Source organism: Arachis hypogaea, chromosome 19 (genome assembly GCF_003086295.3).
Source record: "Arachis hypogaea cultivar Tifrunner chromosome 19, arahy.Tifrunner.gnm2.J5K5, whole genome shotgun sequence".
NCBI classification, from domain to species: domain Eukaryota; kingdom Viridiplantae; phylum Streptophyta; class Magnoliopsida; order Fabales; family Fabaceae; genus Arachis; species Arachis hypogaea.
Window position 1 is genome coordinate 45,585,623 of NC_092054.1, and position 10,167 is coordinate 45,595,789.

The following is a 10,167-nucleotide window of genomic DNA, read 5'->3' on the forward strand; positions in this document are numbered from 1 at the left end:
CGGTGACAGCGCACCTGGACCATTTTCACTGAGAGGACGGATGGTAGCCATTGACAACGGTGATCCACCAACACATAGCTTGCCATAGGAGGAACTTGCGTGCGTGAAGAAGAAGACAGGGAGAAAGCAGAGAGTTAGAAGACAACGCATCTCCAAAACTCCAACATATTCTCCATTACTGCATAACAAGTAGTATTTATTTCCTGCTCTTTTATTCTTCGCAATTTAAATTAATAATTATAATTGATATCCTGACTAAGATTTACAAGATAACTATAAATTGCTTCAAACCAACAATCTCCGTGGGATCGACCCTTACTCACGTAAGGTATTACTTGGACGACCCAGTGCACTTGCTGGTTAGTGGTACGAGTTGTGAAAAGTGTGATTCACAATTCGTGCACCAAGTTTTTGGTGCCATTGCTGGGGATTGTTTGAGTTTGGACAACTGACGGTTTATTTTGTTTCTTAGATTAGGAAAAATTTTTTCTTTTTGGTTTAGAGTCTTCTATTATTGTTCTTGGTTGAAAATTTTTTTAAATCCTTATTTTCTCTTTTTAATTTTTTTTTCGAAAATTTTATAAACTGATAATTGAGTTTTTCTGTTTAAGTTTAGTTTCATATTTTAAGTTTGGTATCAATTGCATGTTTTTATTTTCTTTTAAATTTTTGAATTTGTGTTCATTGTTCTTTCTTAATCTTCAAGTTGTTCTTGTTTTGTGATTTTTCTTGTTTTTCTTGTGCATTTTTGAATTATTAGTATTCAAAAAAAAATTTAATTAAAAATAAAAATTTATACGTTAAATACCTTTGTTAAAACACTTTAAATTTATAGCTCAATTGGCTAGAGCAGTGTGCTTATGTTCTTGGTAATTGGGAATTTTCTTTCTAAAAACTTTTTCAAAAATAATTTTTCTTTGAATAAATCTTGTGCGAAACTTTAAGTTTGGTGTTTTCTTTAGTTTTCGAAAATTTTATTTTGGTTTTCTAAAAATTTTAAGTTTGGTATCCTATCTTCATGTTCTTGTTGTTCTTGTGAGTCTTCAAAGTGTTCTTGAGTCTTCCTTGTGTTTTGATCTTAAAATTTTTAAGTTTGGTGTTCCTTAGTGTTTCCCTCCAAAATTTTCGAAAATAAGGAACATTAGATCTAAAAATTTTAAGTTGTGTGTCTTTTGTGTGTTTTTCTCTTTCATCATAAAATTCAAAAATAAAAAAAAATATCTTTTCTCTCTATTTTAAAGTGAATTTTCGAAAATTGCTTTTAAAATTCAAATTTCTATTTCAAAATTTAAAATCTTTTTCAAAAATCATATCCAAAGTTTTTCAAATCTTCTTAATTAAGTAATTATTTTAGTTTTAATTTTTTTTATTCTTAATTTTTGAAATCTATATTTAATTTCTAGTTATTTAATTTCATTTTTTTATTCGTTCTCTTTTTATAAAATAAAAATAAAAATATATTTTAATTGCAATTCACATCAATTTCCTTTTCTCCATCATGGACTTAAGTGGAAATGAGCAGTCCAGAAGGACCCTGGGGTCATATGCTAACCCCACTACTGCTTCATATGGGAGCAGTATCTGTATACCCTCCATTGGAGTCAGTAATTTTGAGTTGAATCCTCAGCTCATTATCATGGTGCAGCAGAGTTGCCAGTATTCCGGTCTTCCACAGGAAGAACCTACAGAGTTTTTGGCACAGTTTTTACAAATTGCTGACACAGTACATGATAAGAAAGTAGATCAGGATGTCTACAGATTATTACTGTTTCTATTTGCTATAAAAGACCAAGCTAAGAGGTGGTTAAATAACCAACCTAAGGCTAGCATAAGGACATGGAAACAGCTGTCAGAAAAATTCCTGAATCAATACTTCCCTTCAAAACGGATGACACAGCTAATGCTGGACATCCAAGGCTTTAAACAAGGAGATAATGAATCTCTTTATGATGCCTGGGAGAGATACAGAGAGATGTTAAGAAAATGCCCCTCTGAAATGTTTTCAGAATGGGTGCAGTTAGACATCTTCTATTATGGGCTTACAGAGAAAGCTCAAATTTCTCTAGATCACTCAGCTGGTGGATCTATACACATGAGAAAGACAATTGAAGAGGCTCAAGAGCTTATTGATACAGTTGCCAGAAATCAGCATCTGTACCTAAATAGTGAATCTTCTATGAAAGAAGAGGCTAAAACAGTAACTGCTGAACTTAGTCCTGCAGAACAAATTACTGAATTCAATCAGCAATTAGACTTTCTAACAAAATAGCTGGCCGAATTCAAGGAGATACTACAAGACACAAGAATAGCTAATCTGAATATGGAAGTACAGTTGAAGCAAACAGAACAGCAGTTATCAAAACAAATAACGGAATAGTGCCAAGCAATTCAATTAAGAAGTGGGAAAACATTAAATACCTCACTTCAAGGCAGCAGGAAGCCAAGAAATGAGCATCCTGCTATTCAAAATCCCTCTGAGGACAGTAAGAGCCCAGAGAGGAATAACTCTGGCATTCAAACGCCAGGAACAAGTAAGGAGTTGGCGTCCAACGCCACTCCAGCTTCTAACCCTGGCATTCAAATGCCAGTGAGGGATCAAACACACACAAGTGCTGATAACAACCCCTCTAAAAAGGCTTCTCCAACCACCTCTGTAAGAAATAAACCTGCAGCAACTAAGGTTGAGGAATATAAAGCCAAGATACCTTATCCTCAAAAACTCCGCCAAGAGGAGCAGGATAAGCAATTTGCTCGCTTTGCAGATTATCTTAGGACTCTTGAAATAAAGATTCCGTTTGCAGAGGCACTTGAGCAAATACCTTCTTATGCCAAGTTCATGAAGGAGATCTTGAGTCATAAGAAGGATTGGAGAGAAACTGAAAGAGTTCTCCTCACTGAAGAATGCAGTGTAGTCATTCTGAAAAACTTTCCAGAAAAGCTTAAAGATCCCGGAAGCTTTCTAATACCATGCATATTAGAGGGTAATTGCACCAAGACAGCTTTATGTGATCTTGGGGCAAGCATCAACCTAATACCTGCATCCACTATTAGAAAGCTTGGTTTAACTGAAGAAGTTAAACCAACCCGGATATGTCTCCAACTTGCTGATGGCTCCATTAAATACCCATCAGGCGTGATTGAGGATATGATTGTCAGGGTTGGGCCATTCACCTTTCCAACTGACTTTGTAGTGCTGGAAATGGAGGAGCACAAAAATGCTACTCTCATTCTAGGAAGACTTTTCCTAGCAACTGGACGAACTCTCATTGATGTCCAAAAGGGAGAAGTAACCCTGAGAGTCAATGAGGATGAGTTTAAGTTGAATGCTGTCAAAGCCATGCAGCATCCAGACACACCAAAAGACTGCATGAAAGTTGATCTCATTGACTCTTTGGTAGAGGAGGTAAACATGGCTGAGAGTCTCGAATCAGAGCTGGAAGACATCTTTAAAGATGTTCAGCCTGATTTGGAGGGTTCAGAGGAATTGAAAGAGCCTCTGAGACTTCCTCAGGAAGAGGAGAAACCTCCTAAACCCGAGCTCAAGCCATTACCACCATCCCTGAAATATGCATTTCTGGGAGAAGGTGACACCTTTCCAGTGATCATAAGCTCTGCTTTAAATCCACTGGAAGAGGAAGCACTAATTCAAGTGCTAAGGACACACAAGACAACTCTTGGGTGGTCCATAAGTGACCTTAAGGGCATAAGCCCAGCTAGATGCATGCACAAAATCCTATTGGAGGATGATGCTAAGCCAGTGGTTCAACCACAGAGGCGGCTAAATCCAGCAATGAAGGAAGTAGTGCAGAAAGAGGTCACCAAATAACTGGAGGATGGGATTATTTATCCTATTTCTGATAGCCCCTGGGTGAGCCCTGTTCAAGTTGTTCCCAAGAAGGGAGGCATGACAGTGGTTCATAATGAAAAAAAAGAACTGGTTCCTACAAGAACAGTTACAGGGTGGCGCATGTGTATTGAATACAGAAGGCTCAACACAGCCACCAGAAAGGATTATTTTCCTTTACCATTCATAGACTAGATGCTAGAGAGACTAGCAGGTTGATGAGCGGATAATTTATACGCTTTTTGGCATTATTTTTAGTATATTTTTAGTAGGATCTAGTTACTTTTAGGGATGTTTTCATTAGTTTTTATGCTAAATTCACATTTCTGGACTTTACTATGAGTTTTTGCATTTTTCTGTGATTTCAGGTATTTTCTGGCTAAAATTGAGGGACTTGAGCAAAAATCAGATTCAGAGGTTGAAGAAGGACTGCTGATGCTGTTGGTTTCTGACCTCCCTGCTCTCAAAGTGGATTTTTTGGAGCTACAGAACTCAAAATGGCGTGCTTCGAATTGCGTTAGAAAGTAGACATCCAGGGCTTTCCAGCAATATATAATAGTCCATACTTTGGCCGAGTTTAGATGACATAAAAGGGCGTTGAACGCCAGTTCTATGCTGCAGTCTGGAGTTAAACGCCAGAAACACGTCACGAACCAGAGTTGAACGCCAGAAATACGTTACAACCTGGCGTTCAACTCCAGAAAGAGCCTCTGCACGTGTAACATTCAAGCTCAGCCCAAGCACACACCAAGTGGGCCCCGGAAGTGGATTTATGCATCAATTACTTACTTCTGTAAACCCTAGTAACTAGTTTAGTATAAATAGGACTTTTTACTATTGTATTAGAAATCCTGGATTGTATTTTTGATCCTGTGATCACGTTTTGGGGGCTGGCCATTCGGCCATGCCTAGACCTTTCACTTATGTATTTTCAACGGTAGAGTTTCTACACTCCATAGATTAAGGTGTGGAGCTCTGATGTTCCTCATGAATTAATGCAAAGTACTACTGTTTTTCTATTCAACTCAACTTATTCCGCTTCTAAGATATTCATTCGCACTTCAACATGAATGTGATGAACGTGAAAATCATCATCATTCCCCCACGAACGCGTGCCTGACAACCACTTCCGTTCCACCTTAGATTGGATGATTATCTCTTGGATCTCTTAATCAGAATCTTCGTGGTATAAGCTAGATTGATGGTGGCATTCATGAGAATCCGGAAAGTCTAAACCTTGTCTGTGGTATTCCGAGTAGGATTCTGGGATTGAATGACTGTGACGAACTTCAAACTCGCGAGTGCTGGGCATAGTGACAGACGCAAAAGGAGGGTGAATCCTATTCCAGTATGATCGAGAACCTCAGATAATTAGCTGTGCTGTGACAGAGCATTTGGACCATTTTCACAAGAGGATAGGATGCAGCCGTTGACCACGGTGATGCCTCCAGATGATTAGCCATGCAGTGACAGCGCATCGGACCATTTTCCAGAGAGGATGAAAAGTAGCCATTGACAATGGTGATGTCCTTACATAAAGCCAGCCATAGAAAGGAGTAGGATCGATTGGATGAAGACAGCAGGAAAGCAGAAGTCAGAGGAACGAAAGCATCTCTATACGCTTATTTGAAATTCTAACCAATGAATTACATAAGTATTTCTATCCTTATTTTCTCTTTATTATTAATTTTCGAAAACTCCATAACTATTTGATATCCGCCTAACTGAGATTTACAAGGTGACCATAGCTTACTTCAAGCCGACAATCTCCGTGGGATCGACCCTTACTCACGTAAGGTTTATTACTTGGACGACCCAGTGCACTTGCTGGTTAGTTGTATCGAAGTTGTGAATGAAAAACGATTTATTAAGACGTGCGTACAAGTTTTTGGCACCGTTGCCTGAGATCACAATTTCGTGCACCAAGTTTTTGGCGCCGTTGCCGGGGATTGTTCGAGTTTGGACAACTGACGGTTCATCTTGTTGCTCAGATTAGGTAATTTTTTTTTGTTTTATTTTCAAAAATTTTTCAAAAATCTTTCAAAAATTTCTCATCTGTTTTCGAAAAAAAAATTATAAATCTTTTCAAAAATATATTCTTCTTCAGAATTTTTAAGAATGAATTCTAGAGTTTCATGAATCATGTTGAAGCCTGACTGGCTGTAAAGCCATGTCTAAATTCATTTGGACTGGGGCTCCCAACCCAACATTATCAAGAGCAAGCTAGTTGTTGCTAATCCACCTGCTGCTGTTCCAGATCCAAAAGATTTACATGCTAAAGCTTGACTGGCTATTAAGCCATGTCTAACCCTCAGATTGGAGCTTTAGAATAAGAGTGCAAGATTTCTGGAATTCATATTAAAAATTTTAGAATCCTTATTTTTCTTTTTCCCACTAATTTTCGAAAAATATAAAATAAAAATACAAAAAAAATTTCACAAAATCATAAAAAAAAAATAAAAAATATTTCATGTTTCTTGTTTGAGTCTTGAGTCAGATTTTAAGTTTGGTGTCAATTGCATATTCACTTTGCATTTTTCGAAAAATCATGCATTCATAGTGTTCTTCATGATCTTCAAGTTGTTCTTGGTAAGTCTTCTTGTTTGATCTTGATGTTTTCTTATTTTGTGTCTTTTCTTGTTTTTCATGTGCATTTTTGCATTCATAATGTCTGAACATGAAAGATTTCTAAGTTTGGTGTCTTGCATGTTTTCTTTGCATTAAAAATTTTTTAAAAATATGTTCTTGATGTTCATCATGATCTTCAAAGTGTTCTTGGTGTTCATCTTGACATTCATAGCATTCTTACATGCATTCATTGTTTTGATCTAAAAATTTTCATGCATTGCATCATTTTCATGTTTTTCTCTCTCATCATAAAAATTCAAAAAAAAAATAAAAAAAAATATCCTTCCCTTTTTCCTCTCATAAAATTCGAAAATTTGAGTTGACTTTTTTCAAAAATTTTTAAAATCCAGTTGTTTTCTATGAGTCAAATCAAATTTTCAAATCTTATCTTTTTCAAAATCTTTTTCAAAAATCATATCCTTTTCACTTTTCTTATTTATTTTCGAAAATTTTTAAAAATATTTTTCAAAAATCTTTTTCTTAATTTTATCTCATAATTTTCGAAAATATCATCAACAATTAATGTTTTGATTCAAAAATTTCAAGTTTGTTACTTGCTTGTTAAGAAAGATTCAAACTTTAAGTTCTAGAATCATATCTTATGATTTCTTGTGAATCAAGTCATTAATTGTGATTCTAAAAATAAAATCTTTTTCAAAAACTAATTTCAATTATATCTTTTCAAAAATATCTTCTTATCTTATCTTTTTCACAAATTTGATTTTAAAATATCTTTTCAAAAATTGATTTTCAAAATTTGTTTCAACTAACTAACTAACTTTTTGTTTGTTTCTTATCTTTTTCAAAACTACCTAACTAACTCTATCTCTCTAATTTTCGAAAATATCTTCCTCTTTTTCAAAAATTCTTTTTAATTAACTAATTGTTTCAAATTTTAATTTTAATTTTCGAAAATCACGAACCATTTTTCAAAAATAATTTTCGAAATTCCTCTTTCTCTCTCATCTCCTTCTATTTATTTATTCATCTACTAACACTTCTCTCCCATCCAAAAATTCGAACACTACCTCCCTCTCTGTGTTCGAGTTTTTTTCTTCCCTTCTTTACATTACATTCTTTTCTTCTTCTACTCACACAGGGGAACCTCTATACCTGGGTAAAAAGGATCCCTATTATTATTATTTTTCTGTTCCCTCTTTTTCATATGAGCAGGAGCAAGGACAAGAATATTCTTGTTGAAGCAGATCCAGAACCTGAAAGGACTCTGAAGAGGAAACTAAGAGAAGCTAAATTACAACAATCCAGCAAGCACCTTTCAGAAATTTTCGAACAAGAAGAGGAGATGGCAGCCGAAAATAATAATAATACAAGGAGGATGCTTGGTGACTTTACTGCACCTAATTCCAATTTACATGGAAGAAGCATCTCCATCTCTACCATTGGAGCAAACAACTTTGTGCTGAAACCTCAATTAATTTCTCTGATGCAGTAGAACTGCAAGTTTCATGGACTTCCATCTGAAGATCCTTTTTAGTTCTTAACTGAATTCTTGCAGATATGTGATACTGTTAAGACTAATGGAGTAGATCCTGAAGTCTACAGGCTCATGCTTTTCTCTTTTGCTGTAAGAGACAGAGCTAGAGTGTAGTTGGACTCTCAACCCAAAGATAGCCTGAATTCTTGGGATAAGCTGGTCACGGCTTTCTTAGCCAAATTCTTTCCTCCTCAAAAGCTGAGCAAGCTTAGAGTGGATGTTCAAACCTTCAGACAGAAAGAAGGTGAATCACTCTATGAAGCTTGGGAAAGATACAAGCAACTGACCAAAAAGTGTCCTTCTGACATGCTTTTAGAATGGACCATCTTGGATATATTCTATGATGGTCTGTCTGAATTAGCTAAGATGTCATTGGATACTTCTGTAGGTGGATCCATTCACCTAAAGAAAATGCCTGCAGAAGCTCAAGAACTCATTGACATGGTTGCTAATAACCAGTTCATGTACACTTTTGAGAGAAATCCTGTGAGTAATGGGACGCCTCAGAAGAAGGGAGTTCTTGAAATTGATACTCTGAATGCCATATTAGCTCAGAACAAAATATTGACTCAGCAAGTCAATATGATTTCTCAGAGTCTGAATGGAATGCAAGCTGCATCCAACAGTACTCAAGAGACATCTTCTGAAGAAGAAGCTTATGATCCTGAGAACCCTGCAATAGCAGAGGTAAATTACATGGGTGAACCCTATGGAAACACCTATAACCCCTCATGGAGAAATCACCCAAATCTCTCATGGAAGGATCAACAAAAGCCTCAACAAGGCTTTAATAATGGTGGAAGAAACAGGTTTAGCAATAGCAAGCCTTTTCCATCATCCACTCAGCAACAGACAGAGAACTCTGAACAAAGTACCTCTAATTTAGCAAACTTAGTCTCTGATCTATCTAAGGCCACTCTGAGTTTCATGAATGAAACAAGGTCCTCCATTAGAAATTTGGAGGCACAAGTGGGCCAACTGAGTAAGAAGATCACTGAAACCCCTCCTAGTGCTCTCCCAAGCAATACAGAAGAAAATCCAAAAGGAGAGTGCAAGGCCATTGACATAGTCAACATGGCCGAACCTAGAGAGGAAGGGGAGGACGTGAATCCCAAGGAGGAAGACCTCCTGGGACATCCAGTGATCAATAAGGAGTTTCCCTTTGAGGAACCAAAGGAATCTGAGGCTCATCTAGAGACCATAGAGATTCCATTGAACCTCTTTACGCCCTTCATGAGCTTTGATGAGTATTCTTCTTCTGAAGAGAATGAGGATGTTACTAAGGAGCAAGTTACCAAGTACCTTGGTGCAATCATGAAGCTGAATGCCAATTTATTTGGTAATGAGACTTGGGGAGATGAACCTCCCCTGTTTACCAATGAATTAAATGCATTGGATCAACTGAGATTGCCTCAGAAGAAACAGGATCCTGAAAAGTTCCTAATACCTTGTACCATAGGCACCATGACCTTTGAGAAGGCTCTATGTGACCTTGGGTCAGGGATAAACCTCATGCCACTCTCTGTAATGGAGAAGCTGGGAATCTTTGAGGTACAAGCTACTAGAATCTCACTAGAGATGGCAGATAACTCAAGAAAAGAGGCTCATGGACAAGTAGAGGACATGTTAGTGAAGGTTGAAGACCTTTACATCCCTGCTGATTTCATAATCCTGGATACTGGGAAGGATGAGGATGAATCCATCATTCTTGGAAGACCCTTCCTAGCCACAGCAAGAGCTGTGATTGATGTTAACAGAGGTGAACTAGTCCTTCATTGAATGAGGACTCCTTGAGTTAAAACTCAAGGACATCCTTCTGTAAACATGGAAAAGAGGCACAGTAAGCTTCTCTCAAAACAGAGTCAACCAGAGCCCCCACAGTCAAACTCTAAGTTTGGTGTTGGGAGGCCACAACCAAACTCTAAGTTTGGTGTTGAACTCCCATATCCAAACTCTAAGTTTGGTGTTGGGGAGTCTCAACAATGCTCTGAACATCTGTGAGGCTCCATGAGAGCCCACTGTCAAGCTATTGACATTAAAGAAGCGCTTGTTGGGAGGCAACACAATTTTTATTTATCTAATTTTTATTTTCATTGTTTTTAATGTTTTATTAGGTTCATGATCATGTGGAGTCACAAAATAAATATAAAAATGGAAAACGGAATCAAAAACAGCAGAAGAAAAATCACACCCTGGAGAG